This window comes from Sciurus vulgaris (genome assembly GCF_902686455.1).
Source record: "Sciurus vulgaris genome assembly, chromosome: 7".
Lineage (NCBI taxonomy): Eukaryota > Metazoa > Chordata > Mammalia > Rodentia > Sciuridae > Sciurus > Sciurus vulgaris.
The window spans coordinates 146,459,624-146,473,528 of NC_136467.1; the positions used below are offsets into that span (position 1 = coordinate 146,459,624).

The following is a 13,905-nucleotide window of genomic DNA, read 5'->3' on the forward strand; positions in this document are numbered from 1 at the left end:
TTGCTTAGGGCCTTGCTAAGTTGCTGAGGCTGGCTTTCAACTTGCAATCCTCCTGTCTCAGTTCCCTGAGTAGCTGAAATTACAAGCATGCCTGGCATCCTTTCCTATTTTTAAGATGATTTATCTCTAGTATTTGTCATGGTAACAGAAAACTTACTAATACAGGCTCATAGCAGATGCTGAATCCAAGATGCTTTCTTATTCCCAACTGCACAAATCTTAGCTGGTCAGGGGTAAAAAAAATTCAAATGAAGTGCTAGTCTCTAATTCACTTTTTAATACTGTCTTCTTTCTGCCACAATTCTTTCCTCTAGTTTTCTTACACCCCTCATAGCATACAATCATCCCCATTCTCAGAAGAAATAGCTTAATAAATTTGAAGAAATAGCTTAAGAAATAGCTTAAGAAATTTGCTGTAATAACCATGAGTACCGAAGACACCTGAGCCCTAGGGTGCCAGATCCTGAGGTTGTTGGAAGAGGAGGGAGGGTGATGTTGGGTGTTGGGTGTTGTCCCAGTGTATAACACTGACCAATTGGAGTAGAAGAATGATTTTGTTGTTATTAGTTATCCAAAGGGGCTTGAATCCTCAGGACTCCTTCCCGCGATGCTTCCAAACTAGTCTAGGCCAAAAAAAAAAAAAAAAAAAATCTTTCATCAAGCAATTCCTGCTCAAAAATTTGTCAGCTGTCAACTCCACAAATACCTACTGGTTATTACTCCCAGGCTCTCTCTAAATTGTCAATCAACATGATGTGTACTTACCAGGGCAATAAAAGACCAAGGCAAGAGCTAAGTCAGAAAGCTTTGTTTTCTGGTCTCTAGCCTTCTCTGTAGCTTTGAAGCACAAGTCCCCACTGTAAGAAGACATCACAAAAGGTCACGGATAAAGAAAACCACTACAAACCATTTTTAAATGCCAGTTTGCTTTTCTGGAGGTCCTAAGCCTATTTTGGCAGCAGCACCATGGCCTTCCTGTGGCCTGCAGACATTCCTTCTCATCCTGTTTTCTTATCAGGTCTGACAGTTTTGCATCTCCCACAGCTGAGAGCACAGCGCTTCATGAATACCTCAGTTCAATGTGGACATATTGCTTTGATTCGATTTCTCCCAACATCTCAGAAGCTTGGTTTGCTTGGTTCGTAGGCCTTTGAGTCACCTGATGGGTGGAATTGCCAGATGTAGCAAATAAAACAGAGGGTATTTAGTAACATTTGAACTTCAGATAAATAATAAATCATTGTATGTGCCTCATGCAATATGGGGCATGTATATGTGAAAAAAAAATCATTGTTTATATGAAATGAGTATAACTGGGCATTCTGTGCCCTATCTGCAAAAGAGTGTCATCCGAAGTTGAACAAGGGATTAATTTACATGTCCAGTCAGTGACACCTGGACCCCAGAGATGGGTGCTAGGCAGCACAACCTGATCATTGCTGACTACAGGAGAGAGAGAAGGAGAGTGAGAACGAGCCAGCTCTGGCAAATGGCACATATGCATCATCTATCTGCAAAGGAGGGTTTTGGCCCATCCTCCTGAGTCAAGGTCACTAATTGCATTTAAAGTGATTGTGCAAAGCAAGGAGAACAGGAGCAGGGGGAGAAATAGTGGCAGGAGGCAACTGCTGGTCATCTAACAAAATAAATTCTCCTGCAAGGGCCCCACCAGCCCAGGTTTGGCAAGAAGGGATGTGGGGTTAAAAATGCTCCTTAGAAAGTCATCACTGCCCATGAAGCCATCCAGTCCTTAGAGTCACAGTCTGTGTATTTGGGGACAACAGAAAAACAAATACCCTTGCCCAGAATTTAAGAACATTTCCAGAGATTCTGGACAACTCCCACAGTATTCAAAGCATTGGAAGCATATTTTCTTCTTAGAGAATGAGGGCACTTTTTCCTTTATAATATGATTTCTTGGCTGGAGAGGAACTCTTAGGCATCCCGAGATGCTCCTGTAGAAATGCAAGATGATATTGTATTGTATTAATGTCACTTAATGGTAGCTGTCAATGATAGTGATGGAATAAATATGGAAAAGGAAATTACTGTAATTGATTGACAGTCTGGAATCTTCCATATTCGACCTAATGAGAGAAACCTATGAGCAGCAGCTTCCAGTACAGGCTATTAATGCAAATTGTATGCACCGTACTGGCATGCAGAATTATGCAATGCCACGTGAATGTCTAATCCGTTTCACCAGGCTTGTCTTTATCCAGAAAAAAAACTATTTCACTGACATGCTGATTAGTATATTAGGAGAGTTTAAGAAATTTGGTGCTAAAATAGGTGCCACTGTGGTGTTATTAATTTAGTTCTGAACAAGACAAACAGCTCTGTGCAGCCATCAAAATCACTACATAAGTCTACAAGATAACTTTGTCAAGGCTGATGGGAATTTACAGAAAAGTCTTGTGATATGTGGAAGGAATTAGCAAATAGATAAGGAGCACATCATTTTTTCTAGAAAACCACTGTCAAAGACTTGGTACCCATGCAGAACCAGACACCTGCCAAGACTTCTGCAATGCAGGTGCCATGGCTGTTTCTCAGACATTCAGAAACTTGTGGAAACTTCTAACAGAACCAGGTGCGGAAGGTCAAGAGAACGACAGGTATGAAGAAGGTTCAGGGCCTCCTCTGGGGACTCCACGGAAGGTTCCTTGCTATCTGGGCACTGACATCAACAACAGTAAAACTTCCCTGCAGAATACTCTTGAATGGGAAGAAGTCTGTTGGGATAGAGAAATATGTTGCCAACTAACCATTAGTTACACATCCCAAGAACTTAGAGCTTTGACAATTCCAGAGCTCTAAGCTTTTACTCTCCTTCACAATTTAATCTTTGAAATTTGGATCCACAGTCGAAGATTTCTAACTCTGTGTCCACCACTCCCATTCGTCTGGCCTGACCACTCACAAGAGGCCACAATTGTCCCCAGGTTGGAAAGCACAAGACTAAAAGAAAGAAGGTCTCGGGCACTGAGATTTCCCACCAGCGGTCTCAAGAGCCTTAGGTTGGCACACAGATGGACTTTTTAATTTCATCCCATGAAAATGTTTTGAACGTCTCTTATTTACCGGGTGTGTATTAGACCGTGTACACACCAGCCCTGGTGCTGCCCTCTTGAAGCTTACCTTTGGTGGAGGAGCCAGATGTGAGGTGGTAATCGTAAGAAGACGTGAGAGTGTCACAAAAGAGGACGTGCAGATACGTGATGGGGGTCTGACACAACCTGTGAGTGAAGGAAACTGACCTTGAGGAAGGGTTACTTGAGCCAGGACTCTCAGATACTGGGTTTTCCTTTGAACTGACAAATAAAAATTGTATGTTTGCATGGTATGCAACATAATGTTTTGAACTACTTACATACGTAGGAATGACAAACTCCCTTACATGCTCACTTGGCATTTTTTTTATCCTGAGAACATTTGCAATCTACTCTTTTTGTAATTTTCAAGTGTACAGTACGTTGACATTATTAACTGCAGTCGCCAATTTGTACAACAGATTTCCTGAACTTATTCCTGCCGTTTCACTGGAATTTTGTGCCCTCTGACCAAAGATTCCACCACCCCCATCTCTGGGATCCACCATTCTACTCTCTACTTCTATGAATTCCACTTTTTAGATTCTGCATATGAGATCACACAATATTTCTATCTGTGCCTGGCTTATTTCATTTGGCATGATGTCCTCGAGGGTCATTCATGTTGTTGCAAATGACAGAATTTCCTTCTTTTTATGACTGAATAACACCATTGCATATGTATGCACCACATTTTCTTTATCCGATCATCCACTGATGGTCGCTCACGTTGGTTCCAAGTGTTGGCTATGGTGACCGGTATTGCCATGAACATGGGAAAGCAGATATCTCTCCAACATACTGAGCTCATTTCCTCTGGATATATGCCCAGAGTTGGGAACGCTGGATCAGAGTAGCCCAGCCTTTAACTTTTTTGAGGAATATCCATACTACTGTTTTCCATAATGGATGTACTAGAGGTTGGTGTTAACTTTTTATATTTTAATGATCATATAATAATACAAACGTGTATAAGAAAAAAAAAATACTTGACAAACTTACGATTTTCTTTGCCTTGTCCACGGATATAACTTTTCCCTTTTTAAATAAACCGATTTGCATTTTAGAAGTGAGTCAAATAAGAAAACATTAAGCAATTAATAAAGCAATTAGTACTCCAGTATGCAACAGATTGCGAATTCAGTACCCAAATGACTAAAGTCTGGGAAACCTGGTTGAGGGAAAAGTGAAGGCTGCCCCTGAGGAAAGGGCCTGGGGAGAGAGTTGAAATAACATAACTAAGAAAAACAAAGTTGATCCAGAAAGTTCCTTGGTGTGCACTCACATACTATTTTCTTCTTTCACCATCACCAGTCCCCTGGGGTGTAACGGATTCTCCTCGAGTTTTCTATAGAATAATTGAGGGCCTTGTGGGGTTAAGTAAAACACTAAAGGTCACCCAGCAAATTAGCAGTGGAGGTAGAGTTACAACGCAGGCCGCCCCCGCCCAGCTGAGAGCGGTGTCCCTTGCCTCCGGAGTTCTGAGTCCGGGGCAAGATGGAAAACGAAACTTTATATAAAGAAAACTGAGCAAAATAGAAGGTTTCTACAGGAAAAATAAATCCACAGCTGGTTTGAAAAATATAACCTTGTTTTGGTTACTGTATGTCCTTCGAAATGACCCAGTTTGAAGGTCCTTGTAAAAGCTTGCTGAATATATGCTCTGTCTCTTTTCAAAAAAGAAACAAGTCCCTGAAAAGAAAGTTGACCACCCTGGAGAAGTCCAGGTGCTGTTCAGCAGTGTCCAGCTGCCTCAAGGACAAGGAAGGGATATCCACAGAAGCAGGGGGCTTGACTTTCTTAAAGTCAACTTTATAGCTGGGTCCTCCCCACCTGGCCCCTAATGATCCTAGTAATTCAATAAAAGCCAACTTGACATCCATAGGAAAGCCAGCTCCATTTTCCATCTCCACCATCTTGGAGATCATGAACTCTAGTGTACGAAGAAGGGGAGAAGGTGCTCCAACCAAAACCCTCCAGGACTCCATGCACCCTTGCTGCATGGACTTCTCCATTCAGGAAGCTCAGCTGCTGTCAATCACTGCCACCACATCCCACCCATTCCTTATTGGTACCCACCCTACCTCCATCAGGACTCCTGATTCACTCATGCACCTGACATTTATATGTGAGCACCCACTGGGTACCAAGCTTGGCTCTGAATCCTAGGCAACCATACGTGGTCCTTGCTCCCACCAAGCTTGCACTAGTGAGAGGGGAAAAGTAAACCAACAGGTTAAAAAAATAAAATAGCATGCCATCGGTGCAGGAGAGTTTTGTTTTGTTTTTTTTTTTTTTTAAGACTAACATGAAAGGAAGTGAATAAGAAAATACCCTGCAGTCAGGGAACATCTCTGAGAAGATCACATTTAAATTGAGCACTAAACCCTGTCAAGAGCAAGCAGGTCACACTCCAGGCAGGAGGGACGGCCCATGCACAGACAGGAGGGTAGGGGAAGACCCGCAGAACTGAAGGAAGGCCAGTGAGGGGCAGCAGTCCCGGTGGGGCCACCAGTAGCAACGAGCGTGTGACTGCTGCCTGCACCTGGGGACTTCCAGCATCCCTGGTCTCTCCCGTCGTTGAACGCCAGTAAAGCCCTGAGTACTAGCAACCAAAATACACACACACACACACACACACACTTTTCCCAGTGCCATTGGGGCAGCTGTTCAGTGATGTCTCAATCAAGAAACCCTAAACCACAGCACGTCGGGTGTGCGCAGTTTAAGGTGAGGCTGGAGAAGGAGGGCCCTCATCACGCTGGGCATTATGAGCAGGTTTGAGCAGGTGTGTTAGATTCCGAGGGCTGCTGTAACAAAGTGCCATAAATGAGAAGCTTAAATAACACAACCTTACTCGTACCAGTTCTGGAGTCTGGAGGGGACTGCAGGGCCCCCTCCTCCTGAGGACTGTGAGGGCAGATCGCTCGCATACTTCCTCCTCAGCTTCTGTGGCTGCAGGGCACTTTTCAGTGTGTACAGGGGTTCCCGACCCACCTCACGTTGTCTTCCCTCCGTGGCTGTCTGCCCCTATGTCAGATTTTCCTTTTTGTCAGACACCTGTTTGTTGGAGTAAGGTCCACCTAACTGACCTCATCTTAACTCTGATCATGGGCAAAGACCCCATTTTCAAATAAGGTCACATTCCTAGGGACTTAGGACTTCAGCATCTTTTCAGGGGTAGGGATGCAATTCAACCCATAACAGAGTAAAAAAATTAGAATTTTATTCTGAATGCAATCCCTTGGATAAATAGACAAGTGATAGGATCTGATTTCTGCTTCTAAAAGATGATTCTGGCCTCTGGGTAGAGAATGGGTTACTGGGGCCAGACTAGAATTAAGGACACCAGATCAGGCGGAAGATGACGGTAGCTGGGCTGAAGGCATCCTGATTAATGCCATCAGGTCTGTACAGCACTCGTGAGGCCTGTCAAAGAACAGAACCAGGAAATGGGCCGACAGTCTCTCCAGAGAACTTCTGATCAGTAAGTGCCAGCTGTCTGGGGACAGTCCACCAAGGGACACACTAGCGCCCAAAGACCATCAGCCTTCAAATAGAGGCCAGAACATGACTTGAATGGGATTTTAAGTGCGGAGAGCAGGATTAGATGACCTTCCCAGTGTCCTTCCAGTGGGAGAGTCTGTGGTGTCTACAGGTGCCTCTGGGTAAGTCAAGGATCTTCCTCTGCCATCGTGGACAACACAGGACGTGAGAGGACCACAGTGCCCACGTGTCCTCCCTTCCTCTCTGCAGCCCCTGATGGCACGCGCCCAGGCTGCACACTGCCACTGCCTTCTCAGAAGTGCACCCGTGTCTAGCCCTTCCAGTGAATTAGCATTTCCATATCAGTGAGCAAGAACAAGTTAACACGCCGGCAGCGTGGGCTACCTTCCAGGGTTTGTCTGCTGACAGATTAAAAAGTATGTCAACACGCCTTTATATTAACAAATATTGCAAAGCAGAAGCCTTTGTTTGTTTGGTTTTTTTTGTTGCTCTGCCTTCCCAGTTCGTGGGTGAGGTTGGTGAATCCACGCCTGCATTCAAACCAAAGTAGATGGAGCAGGTGATGTCAGCCCAGCTGGGGCCTGTGGTGCCCGGATGAATCAGCTGGGGGGAGGGTGACGAGTGAGTGGGTGGGCAGTTTCTTTATTATGCAATTTGGGGGAGATGATATGGTTGTCATAGGATGCACTTTCAAGTGGCTGAGCTTCCATTTCAATACCCTGCAACAGGGGAGGCACTTGGCAACTTTTTGAGAAAAGTTTTTTTGTTTTGTTTTGTTTTGTTTTGTTTTGTTTGTTAAAGTACCTTTAAATGTGTGAAATTGGGCACTAGGTCTGGACCTTTCTCACTCTCTTTGATTGCTAGTTTACAGTGACTGGGAGCTGACTGGAACCCCAGGTCCTTCCAGTAAGGCTACACGGGAGCAGGTTTTGCCAACCACATCCCACAGGTCAATGCCAGACAACCACCTGTTTTTAAAGTACAGCCCATGAGCTAAGAATGACTTTCACATTTTTAAATGGCTGGAAAAAAAAAACCTAAAGAATCATATTTCATAAGATGAATCATATTGCATCACATGGGAAAATTAAAATAATATGAAATTCAAGTTACAGCGTCTAAAAACAAGGTTCGGTTGGCACACAGCCAGTCTTGTTCATTTATATGTCACTGTGGCTCCTCTCACGAAGCAGCACGGTTGAGGACATCTGCCAGGCCCTGAGACCTACAAAGTCTAAGATGCTGACTTTGACCCCGGAGGGAACATGCTTCACCTCTCCTGCTCTGGAGTTCAAGGAAGGAGCCTGCTTCTCTTACGTGCCCTCCCTGAGATTTCCATTGCTTTCCTAAACCCTGTAGATGACTTTTTTTTTTTTTTTTTTTTAGTGCATTAGAATCATGCATAATAGTGGGGTTCATTTGGACAGATTCATAAACGCATATAAAATAATGTGCCCCATTTAGATCCCAGTACTTCCTCTTTCCCTCCCCTCTCTGCTTCCCCGTCCCCCCCTCTACTCCATGGGTCTTCTTTCTAGTCATTGATCTGTTTGTGAGTTGGTGCATTATAGCGATACATGAAACCGGAAGGTACTGCGGCAAATTCACACCTGCACTAGTGCACTTCAGTCACCCTAGTTCACAGCTCCTCCCCCTTCCCTCCCCCCTCCCTTCCCCCGGCCCCCCCCCCGCCCTTGGGCCACCACTTCTTCTCTCCTGACCTCCCTTCTATTTTCACTAGATCCCCTTTTTCAGTCCTGGCTTCTGCATATGAGAGAAAACATTTGCCCCTTGACTTTCTGAGTCTGGCTTATTTCACTTAGCTTAAGGATTCTCCAGATGACTTTTATTCATTTGGAAATCTAAATCAAGTTCCTACTTGTGCCAGGCAAAGCTACAGGGTCTGGGGGTACGAGTGTGAACGGCAGAGGCCAGCCCCTGCTGAAGAGCAGGTGTAAACCACGCTGCTCCACAGACGCCGTGTGCTGCAGAGGGTGAGCCCAGCGGAGCCCAGGGCGGAGGTACCGGGGCCATAGACACACGAAACAGGCATTGATCTCCCGCCCTGGAATATCAGGTAAGAGATGAGGAAGTGTCGATTAGCCGCTGTCTGGGGTTTGTCAACACAGGGAAGGGGGACAGAAAGAGTGACCTAGTTCAATTTCTTGAGCACATCCTTCTTTCTTTCTTCCACTGTACTGTGCCGGGATGGGGAGAAGCACAGAAAATGAGGGAGAGAGAAATGAGCGGAGGTGAAGAGTCAGGTAGGGCCAGGCCACAAAGAGACTTCAAAGGCAAAAGCAGTCCTTACGCTCAGCAGTCCTGCTTCATTAGCAAAACTCTGAAAGCAACCACAAGGCCACAGGAGAACAGATAAATAAACAATGACGGATTCACACAATGGAATATTAAAAAGTGATGAAAACAAATCTATTACCACCACGTGCAGCGACATGAGTGCATCTTTGCAACAGACCGTTGCCTGAGGAAAGCGAGTCCCAGAAGACAGTGCGCCGCTTGATCAACTTTTCATACAGTTAAAGGCAACTAAAGTTTAACAAGGTATTTTTAGAAAGATCTTTATGTAATATATATGTGTAAATGTTCATTTGTAAATCCAGGTAGGTACAATGCATTTCCACAAAGCAAGGGAATAGTTCAATGCAAGGTTCAGAAGAGTGAGCTGGTCGCCTGACGGGGGCAGTTCCGACTGATCTCTCTGGCTGCGTTGAGGAGAGTTCTCTGGAACCAGGCAAGCGAGTAAGCAGAGGCCTGGAGCCTGAGGAAGAGCTAGTTAACTCAATGGCCGGGCAAATTCCCGGCATGGGTGAGGCGCTGGGCTCCACCCCCGGCACAGGAGAGTGGGGTAGAGAGAGAGAAAGGGAAGAAAATGAACCAGGACAGGGCCTTTGGCCAGGAGTTTTCCAAGCACTGGCCCCTAGGAAAGGTTTTATCAGGTGTATGAACGTGGACCACACCTGAGAAGCGTTACAGAGACCCTCAGAAGGATCTTCAGCTAGAAGAGCTCACGGACAAATGAAGAAGAGAAAAATCACAACAAACCTACACCCGCACCACAGCACTTCCCGCCCCCCAGGGCAGTTTTCTCCCCTCCTTTTAGTGTACCTGTCTCCTCCCTCCACAGGTGTACTGAAAATTCTCTGAAGTAGCAGTTCTGGGAACAGGTTTCTTGACTGGCATGTTTGGCTTGGCTAGTTGCTTATTTGTGGCTGCAGTTCGAGGTCCGAGGGTCGAGGCTGAAGTCCAGCGAAGGCAAGTGATGACCTGCGTGCCCTCCCGCACGGGTTCTTAGGCAGCCACCTTCCGTCAGAGGGCCTCCTCCCAGCCCTCCAGGTGTGAGCTGCTTGGTCCCACAGGTTCCGCCCAGTGAAGGGATGCTTGGGGTTCAGAGCTGCTCTCTTATCACCACCCTCACTAGCTAAGGGACCTTGGGTGCCCAGGGACCTGTGACTCGGTGTCAACACAGATGTCGACCCTCTGTTTGTCACCATCCCTAAGAAGCAATCTCTAAAGTGCCCCTAGCTACTGTCAAGTAAAAATTACAGGAAGCCATTGGTCAGGACTAGACTCCTGTACTAAAATTCCAAATGAACCAAACCAAGACTAAGTTGTTATCTGACCTTCCTAGAAGTCAGAATTACAGAAATCATAGCCAAATTTCCCACACTGCCCAGTTTCCATTGGCACGATAAAGAACTTCCCTCTGTCCTCATCCTTACACACACACACACACACACACACACACACACACACACACACAAAGGTAACCTGAAGTAACCCCATGTTAACCAGGAGTTTTTCTATAGTTCTAGCTTCTTGTCCTTACAAGGAGAGTAATTTTGGAATGTCTGATCCACTTTTTCTTTGCAGCTGCTTTCTTCAGGTCCTACTGTCCACTTACTCTGTTTCATGGAATGAAGTGTGGCCTGATTTCAGAATCGCAGATAAAGTCAGTTAAGGTCTTTCCACTAAATTGCAGTAGTTCTGTTCTTTGCTGCTGCCTTAAGTGAAGCCCTGTTTTTCTGTATCGTTGTCAAATGTTCCAGAACAATTTTGACTTCTCTCCCGATTGGTTTCATGATCCCTACAGATGCAGAATGAGGGCCAAGTCTAGCTGAGGTTCTTCCTGGTGGTGACAGACTGGTGGACAGACCTCATCCTCTGCCATGTCTCCTGGCTACTCTCTATCTTCTCCCCCTCTGGGATCTGGTTACCTGTTGCCTGTTGCATTTGCAACACAAATGACTTACAGGAAAATCAAAAGAAAGGTAAGAGGGGTCCCCCAACCTTCTCTCCTCCACACACCAGCTCTCCTAAAGCAACAGGGCCCTTTGTCAAGAAGGCATAATGCTTGACATTATTTACCAACTAGCTTATACTGAAGGCTTCCAAGTGAGTGTTCTGACTCTGGGGACAGAAGATGAGAATCTGCCCCTACAATGATATGAATCATAATAATGGTAATCTTTTAAATTGCTGGAATGACAAAGGCTGTGAACCCCCTAAAGAAGAACAGATTTTTAATTCTGAGAAATCCGGAGGGTGGTTCACGCGCACGCACGCTCGGGTGGTGCTGGGAGGGTGGTATGATGCTCACTCCATAGCTTCCGGAGCACACGGCTGCTCGCCTGCAGAAATGGGAATTATGCACTCCAGTAACCCTGACGACTCACAGTTAACTCATTTACATTGAAAGTTGAACAGATCTGCCCCGAGTAGCAGATAAACATATTTACATGGATTATAAATCTTAACACTGGGGAACAGGAAAGAGCCTAGAGGTCATCTAACCAACCTCGCTCCCGGTACAGAAGAGGAAACTGAGGCCCAGAGACCCCAAGTAACCAGCCCAGCTCCCAGCTACATCCAGTGGCAGAGCTGGGCTCAGGGGCTGCTTTCCAAGCCCCCCTACCTCTGAGCTTTAGTGAAATTATTCTGTTATCTTCCAACAGACAGAAAAGCAATGAGGGAAACAAGATGGGGAAAAAAGAAATTGAAACAGAGAGGAAAGGATGGAAGAGATAGAGAGTGACAGAAATCACAGCAGAGACTGTCTGTCTCCGTCGGGCTTTATCTGTCCCTGTATCTGCCTCATCTCATTCCCTTCTGAAACCTGTCCTACCCCGTCTCCCACAGGCTGGCTCCTAAAAGAGGACAGCCTGGCTTGGTTTTTTCCAAATGTCACGGCAGGAAGCCTGCAAAGAGCAGAACGCTAGTGGGGCTGCGAGTCCTCAGAAGGAATGAAAATTCCTCTGCACCCTGCCCACCCCACGTCCATCTTCCCTCGCTGTCAACGAGGAAGTGAGAGGGGACCCTTCAGGCCTCGGAGGAGGCTCCTGAGCATTGTGCACACTTCCTTCCCAAAAGACAGAATCTCAAGCCCCACCCACCCCCACCTCGGGGACCAGAATCTGTATTTGAACAAGTGGTTCAGATGACTTGACGGAGCGCACACAGAAGTCTGAGAAGCAACCAAGTGGAGAATATTTGAAATGTTCCTTCCTGGCCTCCTGTCAAAGCCTTCCTCCAGGCCCTGGGAGGAAGACAGGTCAGAGATTTTGAAGATTAAGATTTACACAGTCTTTTCAAGGCTAAAATCCCATCCTGGGATGTGCCTTTCATTTGAAGGACTTCATTCCCGGCTTGGAGGTTTATTCTTTCCAGTTCAGATCAGATGTTACCTGTGACAAGTCACCAAAGTTCCTATCACAGGTTCTGTTTTGCAAACTCCAAATGGAGGTCAATGCCCAGGATCTCCAGCCTCTCCTGACTTTGAAAAATAAAAAGAGCAAGAGGCTTTAAATACTTTGAACTTGCCCGGTCTTGAAGCAAAGCCAATCTCCTTCTATGCCTTGCTGAAAAGGAGGGCCAGGAGGGCAAGGAGGAGCAAGACTCCAAGGTCCCGCTGCAGCCAAGATTGCGAACGTGCACGCTGGTGGCCAGAATCACAAGAACAAATTAGCAGGGGAATTTTCCAGGTGTCAGTTCCAAAGAGAGAACAATAGACAAGAAACAAAAAAAAAAAAAAAAAAAAAACTTACACAAAAGATTTTCAGCTTTGAAGCTGGTAAGGGAATATTGACTTATATCCTTATTTTTCCCACGTGTCATGTCATCCCACATGTCACAGAGGATTCCTTGTGAAATAATCCCTCGGCCAACATCAGGGAATAGTCCTGCCCTTTGATGGAGACGATACAATCTTGAAAGCTACCCTACTTACACACCTCCCGTTAGTCTGCTCAAAATAAGGTTTCTGAAAGGAAAGTGAGGGGAGAAAAGTACATATAAACAGAACGAGGGAGCTTTTAAAAGACAGAGAAAGAGGGAGAATTCTAGAACGCGCGTCTATGAATAGACGCTGCCAATGCAGGATGTATATAAAGCATTTTATAGCCTTCACAGGTTTTACTTAATCTGCAGATTTTGCCAGTTGCGTTCATATTTATAGCCATATGCAACTCTTCACAACACAAAAGCTAAAACAAAGACCAAGACTCTTACCTTGGAGGATCTGAATTCTGTAGCCTTCTTCCACCTTTGTACACGCACACACACTGCTACCAGCACCGTGAGGAGCTCTCCAGTGCCCATCCCAACAGTAGCGTCTCAGCACAAAGACCTCAGCCGCTGGGACGAAAGCAAGTCTCACTCCCACCTGATTCCTCCTTGTGTGCAGCTGAGGCAGGGAGCTTGGCCGCTGAACTGGAAATACTCGACCCGAAGCTAAGACAGTGGTGCACACCTGTAATCCCAGTGATTTGGGAGACTGAGGCAGGAGGATCTTGAGTTCAAAGCCAGCCTCAGCAACTTTAGCAAGGCTCTAAGCAACTCATGAGACCCTTTCTCTAAACAAAATATAATAAAGGGCTGGGGATGTGGCTCAGTGGTTAAGCCTCTCTGGGTTCAATCCCCAGTAAGAAAGAAGTAAGGAGGGAGGGAGGGAGGAATGGGGGATGGGAGGGAGGGAGGACGGAAGGAAGGGAGGAAGGAAGGAAGGAAGGAAGGAAGGAAGGAAGGAAGGACTGGATCTCAGCAAAAACCCAAAGCTACCATCTTTCTGGATGCAATGTGACCAGAAAATAGCACACACATGTACACACTCTTGCCCTCATGTGATTTCTAGGTCTTTGAAAGATATTTCTATTTTTATTGGACTTTCAGTCCATTGTCATGAGGATGATCCAATCTGCTTCCTATTTGAACCAGCTCCAGGCAACACGAGCAAACTTCCGCCAGTTTTATCCTGCTCTGGGGATAGGCAATCCTGAGCTCGGGTTGTCTT

The 13,905-nt window shown here is 45.9% G+C and overlaps 2 long non-coding RNA genes across 3 annotated transcripts; one reads left to right on the forward strand and one right to left on the reverse strand.

Annotated features, from left to right (window-relative positions):
- Positions 1 to 794: 794 nt before the first annotated feature.
- On the reverse strand, positions 795 to 9,829 carry LOC306665497. The gene is made up of 3 exons (XR_013765052.1): positions 9,726 to 9,829; positions 3,142 to 3,239; positions 795 to 857 (listed from the first exon to the last, which is right to left on the reverse strand). It is a non-coding gene; the product is annotated as an uncharacterized lncRNA (long non-coding RNA).
- On the forward strand, positions 8,362 to 13,546 carry LOC306665492. Of its 2 annotated transcripts, none has more exons than XR_013765044.1 (3): positions 8,362 to 8,676; positions 9,745 to 10,888; positions 11,573 to 13,546. It is a non-coding gene; the product is annotated as an uncharacterized lncRNA (long non-coding RNA). The 2 variants fall into 2 exon arrangements; XR_013765045.1 differs by having other exon boundaries at positions 11,757 to 13,546.
- The last annotated feature ends 359 nt before the right edge of the window (positions 13,547 to 13,905 follow it).